Genomic DNA, 20,406 nt, shown 5'->3' on the forward strand with positions numbered 1-20,406 from the left:
TAGGAAATTCATATTCACAGTAATTCTGATAACACATGGAGGTAGCATTACTCGGCATTCAAATAATCAATGGCATCAAATCAACATGAATCAAACCAAATATCACAAGACATCAACACCATCACCATCAAAGATGAACAGTTTACAGTTTATAAACAGTTTACAACTGCAAAACCTGACTGAAACACATAAAGGAATAGTTTATCCATCAATATATTGTATGCATATTCATCTTACCTGTCAGAAAAGGTTACGTCTGCCATGTGCTTGGTTTGGCCTTGAGCAGTTGAGAGCTCCCCCTGATGGTTGGATGTATTGCCTGTCTCTGTATGTGCTAGAATAAATGCTACAATTAATGCAGTTTCCACAATTTATAAGAATGAGGGAAACATTAGCATTTTCAATTTTCAGTCAATATGAATAATGAAAATGTACCAAACTCAAATATTAAATGACAGGTCTTCTATTTGCATGACTAATCTTTTCACCAGTGCTATGATAGACTGCAATAAGCATAAACATTCAAATAAACATATAATTATATCCGATGATAGCTTTTGCTATTAATGAAGTATATTTATCATTAATGTTTCTTTTGACACATTGGATACAGTTATCTAGCCTAATTGCATTCTGGTATCGACTTCTCTGTGAAAGTGAAGCTTTATAGGATTTAACTTTTCAATACTGCATGAGAGATCAGTTAGCGAGTACTTGGAAAACTACACTGTGCTGAATATATATATATAAAGGCCTATTTATTACTGTAGATACTGCTTTTATTAAAACGCTGCTGTATCAAGCAGTTGGATCTACACTGTTGGGTCTGTTCTACTACACAGCTGAATATGCAAATTTCCACTGCAGGAGTTGGAAGCACATTTTGTATCAAAAATAAGCTGCATTTCAAATCACTTTTTCGGATATAGCGTAGTGTCCACAGCCTTGGCTTTCATACTTACTGGCCATAGGATTCACCGATTTGCACAATCAGTTATAAACTGCAGTGATATATTGGAGCAATTTAGTGGTTAACAAAGTTATTGGCACTTCTCCAGTAAGCCTTATATTAGCATGGCAGTCATCACACTGTTCTCATTTCATTTCATGCCTCAATCATTTGAAATTTGTGGAAATGAAGTCGCTAGAGTGCAACAAACAAGATGTCAAAATTTTATGAGAGTTCAGCACTAGCGCTGAATCAAATAACTTATTGAGTGTGAAAGCATTATATTTGCTTCTTATAAAGGTCATGTCCTGAAATTCAAACCTATGGGGAAAAAGTCTAAGATAAGACTTTATATATATTAATGTCATTGATTCAAAGTGTCACTTTGGCGACAATAAAATCCATTGCTATAATCATAAAATCCATATGGTTATTCAGCATTGTTCAATGAAGAGCGAGCGAGCAAGCTAGCTAGCTAGCTAGCTATCTATCTATCTATCTAACTCAAGGGATCCCCCTGCTCTTTGTTCTTGGCAAGATTTCCCCCACCAGACTTTGCAAAGGAGCCATTTGTGCCACTTGAATCTCCCTTTGGTGTCAAGTTTCTAGCTCAGGGTTCATTTGTGTGCCCCAGCGCAGACCAAGGCGATCTGAGTGGGATGTAATGAATCGGAGGGGTGCATAATCAGTTTCTAGCCAGCTAATGAAGTACCCGCGTCGTATTCCTGCTTAGCAGGCTAGTCATTAAATTAGCCCTTGCTTTCAGCCCACCTTACTCAGTCTCTGCCACACTTGTGTTTTCCACTGAAGAGAGCTTGCCCTGTGTGAGCTTCCTCAACATTGATATGAAATATAATACCTTGAACATAACAAACTGATAGAAAGAAGAAAGTTATCAAAATGTAAAGAACTATAAAGAAAAAAAAGGCTAAAATGCATCATCACCGTTCTGTCATGACAACTCTCACAGTGTTTGGCATGGTAATGGATATGACACTGTTGATATGTTTGGTCTTGGTGGAATAGATCTGCTACGGGACTTGCTACTGCCAATACAAGAAACACTGCTGTGAGCAAGTAAGACATGCTGCCGCGGCACAATATATCACACATAAATCTTTGAGTTAAGCAGATTGAGTTAAGGATCTATCAGCCTGTGCCATCTAGAGTTTCATGAGAGAACTTTGTATTTAGATAACACTTACAACCACAGATGGAAAAAAAGAAGAAGAAAAAGAAGAAGCAGAGGCTCCAAGCTTTTTCACAGGCAAATTCCATTTTTCTGAATAGTGGTGACCACTCAAGAAATCCAATTAAATCTCCTCTCCATTCACCCTGTGCTGCCAAAGGCTAGACAAAAAAGAAGACCTCTTGCTTTAAACCGCCTACTAATATTATAGCAGGCTTTTGCCATTATCCTTCTAAAGCCAGAGATTACATATGGCACATCCACTTAATTATAAATGCATCTTTTTTAAAACTTATTTTAATTGTATTTGTTTACTCATTTGTCCATAAATTGCCATGTCTTCCCCCCCTGCCCCCTTCAGTCTAAACACTATAAAATCACATTTTGTCGGTATAATCACCCTTTAATTTTGTAGGTATAATATGCCTCTAAAATGAAAGATTATGCAAGATGTGTTTTTAAGCCTGTCAAAGTAAACTCAAGAATGATTGAAATTATTAAATAATCTTTTTTTTTTTTTTTTTTTTTTTTTTTTTTTTTAATCGTCATGCTGAACGATGTTACAAAAAAAGCATGAAGTCTCTTTCTGATTGTTTGGTCAGAGACATTCATACCAGTGGCCTGCTGGAGATCATTTTATAGGGCTCTGGCAGTGCTTATCCTGTTCCTCCTTGCACAAAGGAACAGATACCGGTCCTGCTGATGGGTTAAGGACCTTCTACGGCCCTGTCCAGCTCTCCTAGAGTAACTGCCTGTCTTCTGGAATCTCCTCCATGCTCTTGAGACTGTGCTGAGAGACACAGCAAACCTTCTGGCAATGGCCTGTATTGATGTGCCATCCTGGAGGAGTTGGACTGCCTGTGCAACCTCTGTAGGGTCCAGGTATCACCTCATGCTACCAGTAGTGACACTGACCCTAGCCAAATGCAAAATTTGTGAAAAAACAGTCAGAAAAGATGAGTAGGGAAAAAAAAAAAAAAATGTCAGTTGCCTCCACCTGTAAAAGTATTCCTGTTTTGGGGGTCGCCTCATTGTTGCCCATATAGTGCACCTGTTGTTAATTTCATTAACACCAAAGCAGCTGAAACTGATTAACAACCCCCTCTGCTACCTAACTGACCAGATCAATATCCCAGGAGTTTAACTGACTTGATGCTATTCTCTGAAAATTAAAGTGTTCCTAAGTGTTTTTAATGCTATTATTCAGCAAGGACACATTAAATTGATCAAAACTGATCTATAATGTTACAAACATGAATAATTTGGCTAAATAAATGCTGTTCTTTTGAATTTTCTATTCATCAAAGAATCCTGAAAAAAAAAGTATCACAGTTTCAACAAAAATATTAAGAAGAACTATTATAATATAGCACAAATAATATGATGGTTCACAAGGGAATCATCATCTCTGATCTTAACAGTATAAATGACATTGATTATAAATCATTGGAGATTTAGAGGCACATGGTGGATATGTAATTTTGTCGTAAAAATGAATTTCTGGATTTGCTTAGTGTGCAAGATAAAATCTAGGGGGGAAAAAACAGTGCACAAGCAACTAATGTCTATAGTGAGTTAGTGATTGAAATATATTATGAAAAAATGTTCCCCTCAAGGCTTCCTTTGCATGTCTAGTGGAAAGCTTTAGATATAACCAGTCTGACACCCATAAATTGTTAAGTGGTTGTAAAGATACAATTTCCCAGAGTGTGCCAAGTCTAAGTGATTGTTTATGTGCGGTACATGTGTAATGCATGCATTTAAGTGCTCGGTCTATGATAAAAGTGCAATACTGATGCAGCTTGTCTCTTTAAATGTTTCCTCCACTTCCTTTTCCTTCTCTCAGCTCCTAACAGGAGCACAGATGTTCATTTAGGCTTTGGCCGATACCTTCCACGCAAGACCCAATACATCTGCTTATGTTCCTGCTCCGTTCCGGGGGTTCATAATTACTCCAGAAGCGAGTTGTGCTTTGGAACAAAGAGCATCAACAATGCATCATATGTTTGTTTTTCTTCTCATGGAAACGTGAAACCGTGTATGGCCCCGTACCATTTCCGATGCTGGAAACGGCTCCTGGGATGTTCTGTTTCGTTGTAGATAATGAATGTGCTTCAATGACTGGTGTTTCCAAGAAGATTTAAATTCCATCTCAACCATGTTTTTGCTCTTTTTTTTATCTTTGCTGGTGAGGATGATGTGGATATTAATCATAGTTCAGGCTATAGAGTCATTTCTCGTCCATTTGAATATGCACATTACAGCATGCCTTTTTTGGTACTGCATACATTTTACATTGCATAACCACTTGCAGAATTTTTTTTTGATAAATATCAGAAGTTTATAGTGAAATGGAAGTTGTGATAGTCTTTTCTTCACTATTGTGACACATATGGCTTCTCAAACAAGTGAAAATGTTGGATGGGACTTGATTTTGTTCATGGGGAATTTATTGGATGGTTGTGGTTTGCTATTGGTCGACCTCATGTGAGTGACAGGTTGCCCCGCCCTTGCATCAGTAGACAAGCCATCAGAGAAGAGTGAGATGTCGCTGGAAGAAGGAGGGGAAGTTATTTTGATTAAAGATTAGGACACTTTAATTTTAAAGTGCCCCTATTATGATTATGCTATTTTAAAGGCACATAATTTTGTTTAGGAGGTCTCCTACAATAGGTTTACATGCATCTAAGGTCAAAAAAGACTTTAATTTTCCACATAATATACATTGTAGCATCACCTGTTTTCTCACAGTGTCTGAAACGGCTCAATCAAGGATCCAGTTTCTCTAAACCCCTCCAGCTCCAGAGACTTCCTCAGCCCATGTATACACAGTGATACGAAACAGCTTCGGTTTTACTGTATCAATTCAAGCCAAAGTGCGCTCAAAGCGGATTTGCTTTCGCAGCAGAAAATAGCATCTTCTCGACATGCTGACAACCAAACTTTTCCAATCTTGGCTATAACTACAGTCTTCAAGGGCAGCTAAAAGTAGACATTGTTTGCAAGTAGCTAATGATAACTATAGGCTGGCATTATGCAAATTTGTTACAAACCAATGTATGTAACAGGAAGTGAGACAAGACTAATTTCAGCAGTTTAGAATCAGTTCTTTCTTTTAGTAGACAATAACTACTAATCTTTAAAACTTTGCATACCTTTTACATTCACAAACAGCTATATTAGAAATTGCATGAAAGGTAATATAGAGGCATTTTAAACAATAATGATGTGCACAGATAAATTATTTATAATAAATACTGGAATATTCCATTCAAAAATAATGTAAATGGGAAATTGTGAATTGTAATTCAGATTGTCATTTCAATTTTAGCAGATCGCTACAGGGGCATTCGTTGGACGTAAACTACGCCAGGATGACCAGCTGAAGCATTGTTGAACTCAAGTGTGCATAATATCGAAGGCAGGCGATGTGTGTCAGGTGGGCTCCGCTCTCATATTCAGAATGGGCTCTTGTACTGCATGCCACTTAGGAAGAGTGAGATGAAAGAGCTTCTGGTGGTCCTGCTGTCAAAAAGACAAAAGTACTGTTGACACACACACACACACACCCACACACACACACCCACACACACACACCCACACACACACACACACACACACACACACACACACACACACACACACGCACACACACACACACATGCTTGCTGGACATGGCCTAAGGATGAGCCTACAAAGAAATACCACCTTAGAAATGTAACTAGTAAAAAATAAGGGCTGTACAGCAACAAATATGGAATACTGCTGCAAACATGCCTTAGATTAATATGATATCTCATATCATATGTTTTGTTTAAACAATATTCAAAGCCTCATCTGAGATAAACAATCTGAGCTAGGGAAAATGGACTCAACTCTAAGGCAGAGTTGGAAAATGGTGTATTAACTGATGGACGTAATCCACCTAGTAAGTGGTGGTTGTCAATCCAGTGCTGCTAATTTGTAGACCATATAAAGATTTCATCATAAGTCTGATGATTGAGACCTGTGGTGATGAAATTGCAAAAGAACACTTGACGGATATAATCTTGAATCGGTTTATTAGGCTATAGATATATAAAACTAAAACCATAAAAAATGTTACTTAAAAATAAATTAAACATTAACTGAAATAGAATAAGATATTTCAGCAAGATAACTTGATGTACTAAACTAACTACAACTAAAACTGAAATAAAAATGTATAAAAACTTCATAGACATATTAAATAAACAATAATAAAAATAAACAAAATTACAACAAAATGACTAAAACTTTAACAAAAGTAAAAATAAATAAATAAAAGCCATATAAATATATATATATATATATATATATATATATATAAAATAACTCAGACTTTTACAGTTTTTACAATCGCTAGGACACATTTCTCAATACTTAGTTCACTTTTTCAAAACTCTTCACACAGTTCTCCTAACCAACTTTCATCTTGGCACAGAGGTTAACTTCACATTCAAAATGCACCAAATCCACCAAAACACTTCATACATGTCTCAAATCAACTCATTCTTCCAAAACACCAGCAAAGGTTTTCACTGAGCAAACACACTTTGTCACTCATAAAACATCGACCTAAAAACACTAACATCAGTTAGCATTATACAATGTTTTCTTTTTTTAAATTTCTTTGCAAAACAAGAATGACATGGTCCATGTTTACATTACAGAACAAAATTATTCCTAAGTTTCCCCTTTTGAATTGATGATAATGAAATTGAAAGACTAATGCTTGTGTAGGTGTTCAGTTTCATCTAATTGTTTTGATAGTATTTGATTTTTTAGATTCAGAATATATTTCATAACTATATTACTGAAGAAATGCAGCAAATTTCTGTCTTATTCAGTTTTGTATTATGTTATTGTTTTGAACTTAAGTTTAACAGTTTTGAAAACAGTATGTAAACATGTGCAAATTGGCCTGTACGTACAAAGAGTTTTGGCAGTTGTTGTGTCTGAGTGAGAAAATAATTCATGAAATTTGAGAGATGTAGTCATTGAATGCATTTTGTGCCAAAGCAATGATAACTGATCCTCAGTTTAGCCCACATAGACTTCTGTTGTGCTCACTGTGTGAAGAGTTTTGCAAAAGTGACCTAAGTATTGAGAAATGTGTCCTAGCGTCTGTAAAAAACTGTAATAAACACTATAATATTATCTTAATGATACTAAAATAACAGTCTAGAATATTTTTTTATGCAACTTTGAACAATTTGATGTCCTTTTTTCACATTGAAACTGTGTTAGAAATATCTTATGCCCTAGTTATTTTATTCATTATTACTATTATTATTATTATTATTATTATTATTATTATTATTATTATTATTATTATTATTATTGAATGGCTTTTTGCATAGATTTTATCATTTTACTATTTTGCCAGAAAATGTTCGATTTTAAACTATGAAAAACATCATAAAAAAAATAATTATTCTGTTTAAAACTGTGATGATTAAAACAAGAGTGAAATCAACCTTTTAAATATTTCCACCACAATTAATAATATTTTTTTATTATTAATACTTCCAAAAGGTAATGTACCTGTTAACCAATTAGACAACAGCGGCATTTAGAAACAGGCTTTTGAAGAAAACAAAAAAGAGAAAAATAACGGTAAATATTACTTATGTATATATATATAATATATATATATATAGAGTCAAACCAAAAATTATTCAGACACTAGATATAACACACTATAATAGGACACTATAGTTCATTTATGTAAGTAAGGATAGCAAAATAAAGTAAACTGTGGCATATTATACCCAACAATTCTTCATACAGTGGACTACCAGTAAAATTGATAAAAATTTGGAACCAAAAATTATTCAGACACTTTGACCTGACCATGTTTTGCTTAAGTGTTATCTGACATAATTAAGATTATTTTTTCTGGACACAGTTTAACCCTGAGATCTAGTTATTACCAGTTTTTTTTTTTTTTTTTTTTTTTTTTTTTAATATAGTGAATAAACTGTATTAATGAATGAAATGTTCAAGGTGTCTGAATAAATTTTGGTTTGACTGTACATATACAATTTTATATATATGCCGTAGTTGTAGAAAGACCCATGTATAATCCATCATATATTATACATAATATAATCTATCAACTGAGATATGTTGAAAATGTGGTTAGAAAAGTTCCTGACTTTCAGGGGGAAAAAATAAATGAATAAAAATAAAACAGATTAAACTTTGATGTATACAGAACAAAATAAACCAGTGTGTTTAGGGTGTTTTCTAAAGTCCACAAGGCCAAAAGTTCCCGTAGTTAAAGAAACACCCATCAAGTGACTAATTCCAAAAGAAATAAAGTGTGAAATAACCAGAGGAAAAGGAAGCTGTGAAAGCATCTAACCCTGAGGATTCAAGGGTTGACACTGTACGGTACAGAGCACAATTCAGTCTTTCATTTAAGATATACAGAAACTACCATCATCCTTTCCTTTTCATCATGCTCATGCAGATTCGTATGGCCTCAATGTCCAGTTCACAGATATCTAGACTGCTTTCATACTTCCCGTAGTGAAGCCCTTCGTTTATCTTCAAAGACAAGCCAGTCTACATCACAGAGAGTGTGAAATGAAGAGAAGAATCAGTAATGCAAATAATCAAAAGACTGACATTGGTTTCCAAGCTAATTGTAAATCTAAAGCTGGATGGGAAGAGAAGAGTTTGAGTTTGAAAGCAAAGAACCAGACGACTGTTTGGACCTTTTTGATTTTTGGGGGGTGGGTGTACAAAGGCGTCCATCCTGTTGAAGGCATCCCTCCATTAGATGTTGTCTAAAGTGTTCACGTTTAAAGCATTCACTTTGTAGTCTGCAGTGTTGTAGATAAGATAATTTCAAACAACAGCTTGCAGTATATTTCCAATGCAGCCCTGTCCATATGTTTACAAAGACAGAATCAAGGGCGGCTTTAGAATAAACAGATTGCTGCACATCTGCATTTTTACCATCTTGTATTTTTGTCTTGTATGCTTTCTGTATGAGGAAATACAGAAAACTTTTGCAGCACATAAATATATTTACGTAACTTTGCACATTCTGTTGGATCTGAACATTTGAAGACTTGCTACAGTTGCTATAGTATTACATATATTGACTGATATCGTATGGACAAAAGTGAACTGACATCCTTGAACAATAGAAGTTACTGATTAGAACAAACTGCAAGTCTTGACTAAAGAATCCTACATGCATGCTTAAAGAATGAGACGGGTTGCTATGACAACCTGAGGTTCACAAAATGGAGTTCAAATTTGAATTTCATATTCTATTCATTTTCCTCAATTAAGGAATTGAACTGAAACATGCTTGCTGTGTAATATCAAGGATGAAGAATGAAAGGAAAATTGTATTGAATGGATGAACATTTCTTGTCTTTATCTTTTTGTCGCTTCTTTGTTTGATTAAGTTGATGAACCTACTGTAGGAGTTTCATCAACAATTCAGAATGTTTTTAATTTAAAAGAAATTAAAAGAAAACTTATGTAAGTCCCATTCCATCTAGGCTTAAAAAACAAGTGGAGCGTGAAGTCAGTGAGAAAATGACTCAAACATGATGAATTTATATCAACATGTAAATACGATGGGTAAAGACAAAGTGTCTGATAAATTTATGTATTTAGATGACACTTTTATCCAAAGTGACTTAAAAGTGAAGTACACTAACTAAAAGGGGTTCATCCTACAGTATACACTACATGAAGATGTATTCAATCCAAGTAAACACATTAAAAGTTAAGCTATATTCTCAAATGCACATGGCATGTTGTCAAATGGCATCATATTGAGTTCACAGCAGTGGAGATATAAATGACTGAATTGTTCACAAAATATCATTGTTTTAATCAGTAGGCCTATGTTTGTCTTGTTTATTCAGTGAAAAATAATACACTAAGGGCCAGATTTACTAACAGCTTGCACCAGCACAAACCCTCTTTTGGCGTAAAAAAAAACAAAACAAAAAAAAACAACTACTGTCGGAATTTACTAAAGAAGCGCAGTGCAAAATTAGCACTGAAAAGGCGTGGACTGAGTTGTTTTTGCGGCTGACATTATTGCATATACATTTGTAGGAGTTTCCCTTTCAGACGCAAAATTTATGGGAGGAGATTATTTAAATGAATCACGCAAGGTGATTTCCTAAGATTTGCACTCGTCAATTTACTTGTATTTGCGCCAATATTTACCGCCCCAAAAGAAAAGCTTGTCTTAAAGGAGACGGTAACCAGCAGATTGCATGGGTCATTATGGAAATGATCCGGCTGCGTCTGTGTTCTTTAATTTTCGCGTCGTCAGTAGATCACACGCAGAACTTTCCACTCCCATCGGTGCTTTTTTGGAAATGCTCTCTCATGCTAATTTGCCCTGTTTAGTAAATCTGGCCCTAACATCCTTTAAAAAAATGATGTGGAGAAATCAGAAAGAGGAAATATACTACGGAAATACACTATGGAAATATATAACGGTACACGAACATGGCGGTTCGGTACGTACCTCGGTGTTGAAGACACGGTTTGGTACAACAGGGGGAAGAAAACTAAACATAAAAGTGCTTCTTTTTTCTTCTTCTTCTTCTTCTTCTTTTTTTTTTTTTATTAAACAGTGGTTTATTGAACGAATTGTGTCCCTCTCTTTAAATAAATTCAATTATAATTAACATTTTCTTAAGGATATAAAAAATCTCACCTCATGCTGTAAACTATATACAGGGAGCCGTTTCTTCACATTACTAAAATATTAAAAGTTACAATTAACAACAGAGATCAAACTATTACATTCAGTTGCTATTTATTTTTAGATATAATAAAAAAGGCAGGTTTTGCATCAACTTCTAAATCTAACAATTAAATTATTTTTCAATTACTTTTCTACTCCAATTCATTTTTTAAATATGATCATTTACACAGTTACTGTCATAACTTGTTTTTATGACAAATTTATTTAAACATATATTAAATAATTAAGACATATATGAATGTAAGCTAATATAGTGCATATATTTAGTGAAATGCTCCCTCTAGAGTTCATTTCTCTAGTGAACTAACACGCTGTGGACACTAAATGACTTGCCTGAGGTAAATGTAATGCTATGTGAGATATTATTCTCAAGCTGTTTTATTGATGTCTTTCCGCAGCTGAAACACTGGTTGAGAGATTACACGTAAACATATGAAGACTTCCACTGCAAAAGGATTGGAGTGTGGATCGCCTGTGACCGACTGTATTCGTCGTCTAACTGTATGCATCAAACCATGACGTCCGTACCGTGATGGTTCAGGAGAAATACATGTACCGTTACACCCCTTAAAAAATCTGTTTAAATGTTCAATGTATTGTCCTGTGCTTTTAACAGTTAAGGGGTTTTCCCGTGACTGACAGCGCTAGTCAAAGCATTTGTCAGTTGCGTCTTGCTCCGTGTTGACAACAGTTCAGTCTTTTCGATGTAAAAGTCTTCGCTACTGACTGACACACTCATAAAGACAGTCTTTGCAGCCATCTAATTGCGTAATAATGTAACTTCTGTTGCTGTTCACGGTCTGGGACTATTTTTTCGGGGAGAAGGAAGGCTTTTGGTGAAAGTTTAATTCATGAAAGTTGCACTGATACATAGTTTTGGCTTTAATAGTTGTATTGTGTGGTAACTGTTTTATAAAAGCAATAAGGTTATTGCTTACATATTCTTGTTATACAATATAATATTCCACCACAGGGGAAATTGCATTATTCATAACTGGATTCTGCAAATTCATTCCATGAAGGATTAGTTAAACTGATTAAAACAGTAACTCCTGAGTTTGTGGATCTTTTGATTCATTAAAAGGATCAGATCAAAAGAGTCATTTGTCTGTGAATTAGAATATGCTGGTAGGGCGTAGTTTTTGATTCACTAAAAAGAACCAGCTCATAAGATTCTTTGTTTCGTGAATCTGACAAACCTGTTCGTCATTGCATGCTTCAAAACGCGCGTTTTCTTGCTATTACTTGGTGTTGCACTGCCTTTTTGTCTCATCACATCTAATAAATAAAAATGTGTAGACTGCCATTTAGTTCTATTGTCAAACACTAAGGCCCGGTTTCACAGACAGGGCTCAGACTAAGCCTTAGTTCAATTTATAAATGTACCCTAGAAAAAAAATATTACTGGTGTGCATCTTGAGACAAAACAATGGCAATGACATATTTGAAGATGTCAGAGCAAGTTGCTTTCAGTTAAAACAGCTCAAACATTCATTTTAGTCTAGGACTAGCTTAAGCCTTGTCTGTGAAACTGTGGATAAATTTAACCTGTGTCTAAGAAATCATCTCTATATCTTCTGTGGTGATTTCTATCTTGTGAATGTCAGTGGATTACTTTCAGGAGACTGCTTTCATACTTTTGAATGTAACAGTGTGATTTTTTTCTTTCTTTTCTTCTGTTTTTAGTAACATTGGAGCTTCTGTTCATTCACACTTTGCTGCCCATGCAACAAGGGCCTGTCATCATTGATGTGAGCATCAGCTCGGTCTTGCTTCCTGGAGAAAGAGTGTCAATTTGGCTAAATCTCAGAGGAATAAGCTTTTTTGTTTTCTTCAAAGGTAATTCTGGTGTCTCTCAGAAGCAATTCTGACTGATAAGCTTGAAAAAATGTACGCATCAGGCATGATTTGTTTGTGTTTGTTTATACATGTATTTTGTGTCATCACTGATATACTCCCTGAAGTCACGTTGGATAAAAATCATTGATGCGCTCACTCAGTGGATAAAACATGGCCAGATGTGAATCTATCTCAGTTATATTGGATTTTTTAAGATCATGCTCGTTCTTTTTAGAAAGGACATTGAGTCAATATCCAACCACTGAAACTTGTATATTTGTTGTCAGTTGTTGTATTTATATAGTATATTCAATTGGCTTGCTGCTACATATATGAAAAAATACTGCTGAAAAACATTTTGTTTCTATATGTTTGTGGTAGAGCTTCTGTGTTTAACATCAGTTTAATATCAGTGCCCATCTCTTTTGGAAATAAATTGTACATTTTAATAATTTCAATTGATTTTGAACTGAATTATTTAGATGATTCCTAATCCAATATCTATTCATATCTGCACCTAACATACATCAGAGCCTTTATAAAATAAATAAAAAAAAAAAACCCTCCACCAATAACCGGAATCCTCTGGCCTCTGCTCTCACGGGGAGATAGAAATATATCAATACCCCCCTATTTATTAAAAGCAATGGCGCTGGCTTGAATCGAGGCCTTAAATGGACCACATCAATTTGCCTCCCCCATTTTCATTGCTTCCATTAGATGAATGAGCCTAAGCGAGCGACGCTGCTGCATAAAGTACAACAGAGCGACAGAAGAGGGTTCGTACGGCTGATGTGAGGCTGAAGCGGGCCTGGTGCCGTGACAGTGCGTGAGTAATGACTTTTACTGTGGTTGTCAGCGCTAGATTTATGTGGCCTACGCAGCAAGTCCACTCAGAGTATCTTAAAGCAAGTGTTCTTTGAACAGTGCTCTCATGCCGCCACACGCTGCAATACGTCTGACCCCTGCTCCTTTTTATCCCTGTCCCTTCTGGTGGAAATTGCCCTTTATGATAGGTTTACACACGGGGGCGTGCTTTCATATCTCCAGACGAAATCCAAGTGCAATCATATCCTTTTGAGATGCACCAATTTACAATCAAAACAAGCGGCGCAGAGGTGAAAGTGGAATCAGTTTAGCACAGAGGTAGTTTTACTTATGACACAAGCGGAAGTGATACTCTCTGCAAAAAGATGCAGATAAAAGAATGTTTTAAAGTCACCATGAAACAGGGTTATTATTGTTAACCTAAACTAAAATATTTATGTTAGTGGAAATAAAATAAAATAAAATAAAATAAAATAAAATAAAATAAAATAAAATAAAATAAAATAAAATAAATAAAATAATGAAATAAAAAACAATATTTTAAATAAAAAATAAAATAAAATACAATACAATAAAATAAAATAAAATAAAATAAAATAAAATAAAATAAAATAAAATAAAATAAAATAAAATACTAGTTTAAAATTAAAAAACTAAACAGAAATTAGAAATTTTGTGTTGGCAATCAATTAAAATAAGTTATTAAAATTACTAAAATTATTAACTGGAAATAAATAAACTAAAACGGACTAAATCTAGAAAAAAAAAACTAAAACTAAAATATTTCTGTTAACTGAAATAAGGCTGTAAAATAAATAAAATAAAATAAAATAAAATAAAATAAAAAAATAAAATAAAATTAAATAAAATTAAATAATGAAATAAAATAAAATAAAATAAAAACAATATTTTAAATAAAATAAAATAACATATTAGTTTAAATTAAAAACTAAATAGAAATTAGAAATGTTGCCTTGGCAGTAAACTGAAATAAGTTGAAACACTAAAATTGTTAACTGGAAATAAATAAACTAAATCTGGAACTTAAAATTAAAATTAAAATTAAAATAAATTAAACATAAATTGCAATATTTTAATACAAAAAACAAACAAACAAACAAAAAACAAAAACGAATGAAATGACAAAAACATAGCAAAATGACTAAAGATTAAACTAAAATTAACATGAAAACTATATATATATATATATATATATATATATATATATAGATATATAGATATATATAATCATAAACTTAACTCAAAATACTAATAAAACTATAATTAAAATAAAAACTATTTAAAAGCGACATCTCTTCTTTTCTCTGATGATGTGTTTACTGGCATGAGGGCGGGGCAACCTGTCACATGAGATTGACCAATAGCAAACCACAACCATCCAATCAATTACCCACGGACAAAATCAAGCCCTGCCTTGCATCTTTTCTTGTTAGAAGCCGTTTTACTTGGATATACACCACAATAGGGAAGAAACAACTATCAAAACTTCTGTTTGCTGACATTAATAATGTCAGATTCAGGGTTTGAGCTTGTAGACAATCTAAAATAAAGCAGAGCTGAGGAGTTGGCATTTCAAGCAAGTTGTTTCATTGGTTTGCTGTTTTCTATTCCACAGTCTCTTGTGGACTCTTGTGCTTACTTCTTCTGCCAAGCCGCTAATTAACTCTGAGTGATCTCATTTCAACACGTCAATCTAGAACGACATGGCCAACCTTGCAACGTGATAGATTCATAAACGTTTTCACAGAGCAATTATCAAGAGCAGGGGGAACTCGTGGGGAACAGTGCAGTTTCACATACAAGCATTTGGCAGAACAGAGACAACTGAGATGCAGTTTTCACAATTTAATAATTCCCAAGTTGAGGCATTAGAAAAGAGAAGAACTGCACAGAGCCAAGTACTGCACAACAAGTGGCTGTTATTTATTTATTTTTACAGTTATTTTTACAGTATCAGTTATTTTATCACTATGTTTAAATAGTGCTTTTGTCCTTCATAACATATCCAGGTCACATTTCAGTTTAAAATAAAATAAAATAATAATAAAAAAAAACATAGCTAAAATAATAATATTAATAATAATAAAAACTAAAAACATTGTGGCATTATTTTAATGACAATCACATTTTCCCCTGAGTTCTCATTACCATAATGCATTGTAATGTTTACTTTTGAGGTATTTTTGTCTCTATGGTGATTCTCATTAGATTTGCATTATTGTAATACAGCATCAATTAAAGATTAATTTTTTTTTTTCCACAGTGATGAGGGAATTCTTTGCATGATGGTAATGATAAATGTGCTTAGTTGCCATGCAAGTGTCATTATGGTCCTAACAACACACTGTCTAATTATTTCTTTTGATTATGGAGTGAAATATGATCCGGACATGTTTTCATAACAGGTTTCCAGAGCTTCATGTGCCCACTGTTTAGTGTAAATAAAGATTGACACTCGCTGTTAGTGTTTGTCGGTGTATTTGTCTCTGCAAATGATATTTTAATTGAGCTAATTGATTTAAAATGAGTATTTAACCTTGTTATTGTCCAGTGGTAACAAATTATTGTGTTATATTTCCATGTTAGTTATTAAATTTTACAAGATGGCTTGAAAACTGTCTAAGGTTCATTAGTATGCTGTTTAGTGTACACTACCAGTATCCAAGGAGCAGCTGTGTGTTTTCAGAAATAATCTTCATTTCTTTTCAGTCGTATCCATGAGACAGAGCAAAGCACAGTAAAGTATAAATAAAGTATTTATTAGGGCCCGAGCACCGATGGTGTGAGGACCCTATTGTAATTGCTCAGTCAATTATTCTTCTTCTCTGAAATGAATCGCATTTTTGAGAGCCTAAACATGCTCGAAAACTCATGAAACTTTGCACGCGTCAGAAGTGGTGAAAATTTACGTCTGATATGGGTTTCAGAATTAGGTGTGGCAAAATGGATCGATAGCGCCACCTACAAAATTTCAATTAAGCGCCATTCGCGCTACGTTTCACGTACAGGTATGAAATTCGGTAGACAGATGTAACAGCCCAATACCTACAAAAAAGTCTGTGGGTGCAAAATCTGAAAACCCAACCGGAAGTGAGATATTTTGAATTTTCTCTGCAAAATTTTTGCAGTTTTTGCCATTTCCAGACATTGTACTTTAACAAACTCCTCCCAGATCTTTAATCAGGTCAGTCTAATCTTAAGGCCTTTGTGACATTAAATTGTGAATATCTTGACTTTTCACTGAAGGGTGTGTCCATGGCGGCCTGACAAAGTTCGATGTTTCACTATGAAACAGGAAGTTGTAGTAGCTTGGGCATACAATGTGAGATCTGCCCCAAACTTCACGTGATTAGAGTCCTGTCCTGAAGACATCTACAATGCAATATTCAGTTACAGTCGTAGCGCCACCTGCAGACAACAGGAAATGACATGTTTTACACTGTGATTAACTCCTCATAGAGATTTAATCAGATCAACATAATATTTGGTCAGTTTAATCTTAAGGCCTTAGTGATGTTAAATTGCGAAGATCTTGAGTTTTCGTTGAAGGGCGTGTCTGTGGCGGCCTGACAAAGTCGGATGTTTCACCATGAAAGAGAAAGCTGTTGTAACTCAGGCATACAGTGTCCGATCTGCCCCAAAATTCACGTGTGTGATAAGAGTCCTGGCCTGAAGACTCTATGCCAATCTCTATGCCAATATTCAGTTAGTCATAGCGCCACCTGCTGACAACAGGAAATGGCATGCTTTGCACAATAATTCACTCCCAGAAACACATTTAAATATGCCATGAAGTACCAAACATGCTAGAAGTGCTAAGTGCTAATGTTTGCAATTAACGCCACGAAACAGGACGTTGTTGTAACTCAGGCAAACAATGTCCGATCTGCTCCAAACTTCACATGATTGATAATAGTCTTAGCCTGAAGACATCTACATGGCAATATTCAGTAATAGTCAAAGTGCCACCTGTTGGCAGCAGGAAGTGTGGCACGTCGAAATGACTTTGCCATATTTCAACTGTATTTACTCGATTACATGCTTGTCACCCACTATTCACTGTTTTCCTAAGGCCACTGGGTGGTGGTGGCCCCGGGTGCGAGGGCCCTTTCATCACTGCTTGCAGCTTTAATATTATATAATATTTGTTAACACTTTATGCTGATGGTCCACTTTAGACATTCTGCTGACAATAAGTAATGTTTTGCCTATGTCAGCTCACTCTCATTAGAGTATTACAGTAGTAGCGTATCAGTAGACTGTCTGCTTAATATCTGCTAACACTTAAAGGATTAGTTCACTTCTGAATGAAAATTTCCTGATAATTTACATCCAAGATGTTCAAGTCTTTCTTCCTTCAGTCGAAAAAGAAATGAAGGTTTTTGAGGAAAACATTCCAGGATTTTTCTCCATATAGTGGACTTCAGTGGGGTTCACTGGGTGGAAGGTCCAAACTGCAGTTTCAGTGCAGCTTCAAAGGGCTCTACATGATCCCAGACGAAGGATAAGGATCTTATCTAGCGAAACGGTCTGTCATTTTTTTTTAAATAAAAAATTATATACTTTTTAACCATAAATGCTTGTCTTGCGCTGCTCTGCGATGCGCCACGCATTACATTGAAAGGTCATGCGTGAAGTAGGCGGAAGTACCGCAGTAGGGCGAAAAACTTGTGTTATATCTGTTGAGCACGTGAACACAATGGCCAATCAGAGGTGTTTAAGAATCCACTCTACAGCGCTCAAAATGCTAGGGGGAGTGCTGTTGTAACATTTTTTAAAATTTCAGTACCGACTTTGACAACACTATAAAGGGGACCATCGAAATAAAGTGTAACCTGATATTTTAATTTCAATTTCATTAATGTTGTTACAGGGGAAATAAGCTTGAAAATAATGTCACCGTGCAAAAAAAAGCCTTCATTTACTTGCAAAATATGATGATAATATGGATTATTTTTCAATTATATTTTAATATGGTTATATAAATGTAACATTCTTTCCTTTTGATTTTTAAGGGGAAATATAACCCAGACCTGATGTTGTAAAAGAATACAATTATTGTGCTATTGCTGGAGCATTTAGTATTGTTTACACACTTCATGTATCTTATTTCAGGTCAGATTCACCAAGGTACCCATGTTTTGACATCATGTAAACCCTTTCCCCATGTACAGTAGGTAGCAGACATATAAAGTCTTTACAAGTACAGAGAGCTTCATATTTCACCTTTTAGACAGATAATCAAAAAATAACCTTTTATACGAGAGGCTTCTCTTATCCCCTTTAATCTGATCCTAGATCAGCTATACGCTTACGCTTTCCAAGGAGAAATTCTGGATGCCACCATTCATCTTTTCTTTAGTACAGAACAGTTAAAATCATTTGCTATAACAATCTAAAAAGCCTCAAAGGAACTCCTCGCTGTCACAGAAGAAAAACACAGAATGGAAATAATTGATTTGACCGTGATAGTGCCGCTGAAGTTGTTAGGGATATGCAGACGAACTGTCTGAAACTTGTTTTGCTTGTTAGTGAGTCGCAACAAAGCAGAATGAGAAGAACACAATCTGATGTTGGCTGATCTTTACTGTGATTTTGAGAACTCTTAAGTCAAAAGAGCCATTATCCAGACAGTTTCCTATTTTTATCTTGTTTTGTAAAAAATCTAAACATTCTTTAAACACGATACATTTACTTGAGGAGCAAAATTGTGTGAGATACTTGAGTCTAACTGACTTAGTGTTTTGTTCACTCTCTTTTGCATGCATGATTATGGGGTCATATGCTACTGTATAGATAAATAAATTATCTAATTTGTGAAGTGATTCAGTTGATTTGTTCAGAACGATGTGATTAGCGCCCCCTTTTATGGAAGTATGCAAAAATGCAGGTTAGAATTTAAAAAAATCATTTTATCCTGTTTTTACTACCTACCACATGAAAACAACTTTTAATAGGGTAATGAATGCTGATAGATTATCTGATTAAGAGGGAGCATGGACATATGGTGTATTTTTAAGTGCTATCATTATTTAGATAAGACTGAAAAAAAAAAAAAAAACCCAGCTTTAGTTGTGGTGCGTTCATGAAATGTAAAGTGCCTAACGAGATTTTTGCGTGACATTTTTTTTTCCTCCTAGTTCTGTCTGATTTTAATGTGTCTTTTGAGTCTCAAACCAAACAAATCATAATCCCATGAAAAGAGCAAATCAAATACAAACCTTCTCTGCCCCTTTAACCCTAAAATTCAAACCAAGGCATCAACTATTATTACTATCTTTTTTTTTTTTTTTTTTTTTCACATTGGTGCGACCTAATTAGAGAAAACACAGAAAAAAAGGCTGTTGTTTTCTCACTTGCCAAATGGGTAGGAAAACTCCAACACCCATAATGCACTGGGCATGTTGCCATACAAGGCCACTCCCACCAGTCTGCTATGGATAGGCTTAACCAGAGTCACATGGCGGCATCCGAAATCGCATACCTCCCCACTAAAAAGTAGGCGAAAAACAGTATGTGACAAAAGAAGTGTGTCCGAATTCACAGTACTCATAAAGGAGTAGGCAAAAATCCTGAAGTGTGCATACGATGGGCACTTTACTATCCCATGAGGCCGCAGGAGAGGATTTGTGAATGGCAGTGAAGCAATGCAACTGACGCTAGTAGGTCACATGATAATGACAACATGGCAGATGTAGTGTGTCCGAATTACATTCATACTGCGAACATTCATAGTGGTCGTGAAGTAATTACTTATTCAAATAATGGGGTTTCTGCAATTTATGGGTAAATTAAAGCCTGTGG

The sequence above is a fragment of the Ctenopharyngodon idella genome, chromosome 1, assembly GCF_019924925.1.
Source record: "Ctenopharyngodon idella isolate HZGC_01 chromosome 1, HZGC01, whole genome shotgun sequence".
In the NCBI taxonomy this organism is placed as follows: Eukaryota; Metazoa; Chordata; class Actinopteri; order Cypriniformes; family Xenocyprididae; genus Ctenopharyngodon; species Ctenopharyngodon idella.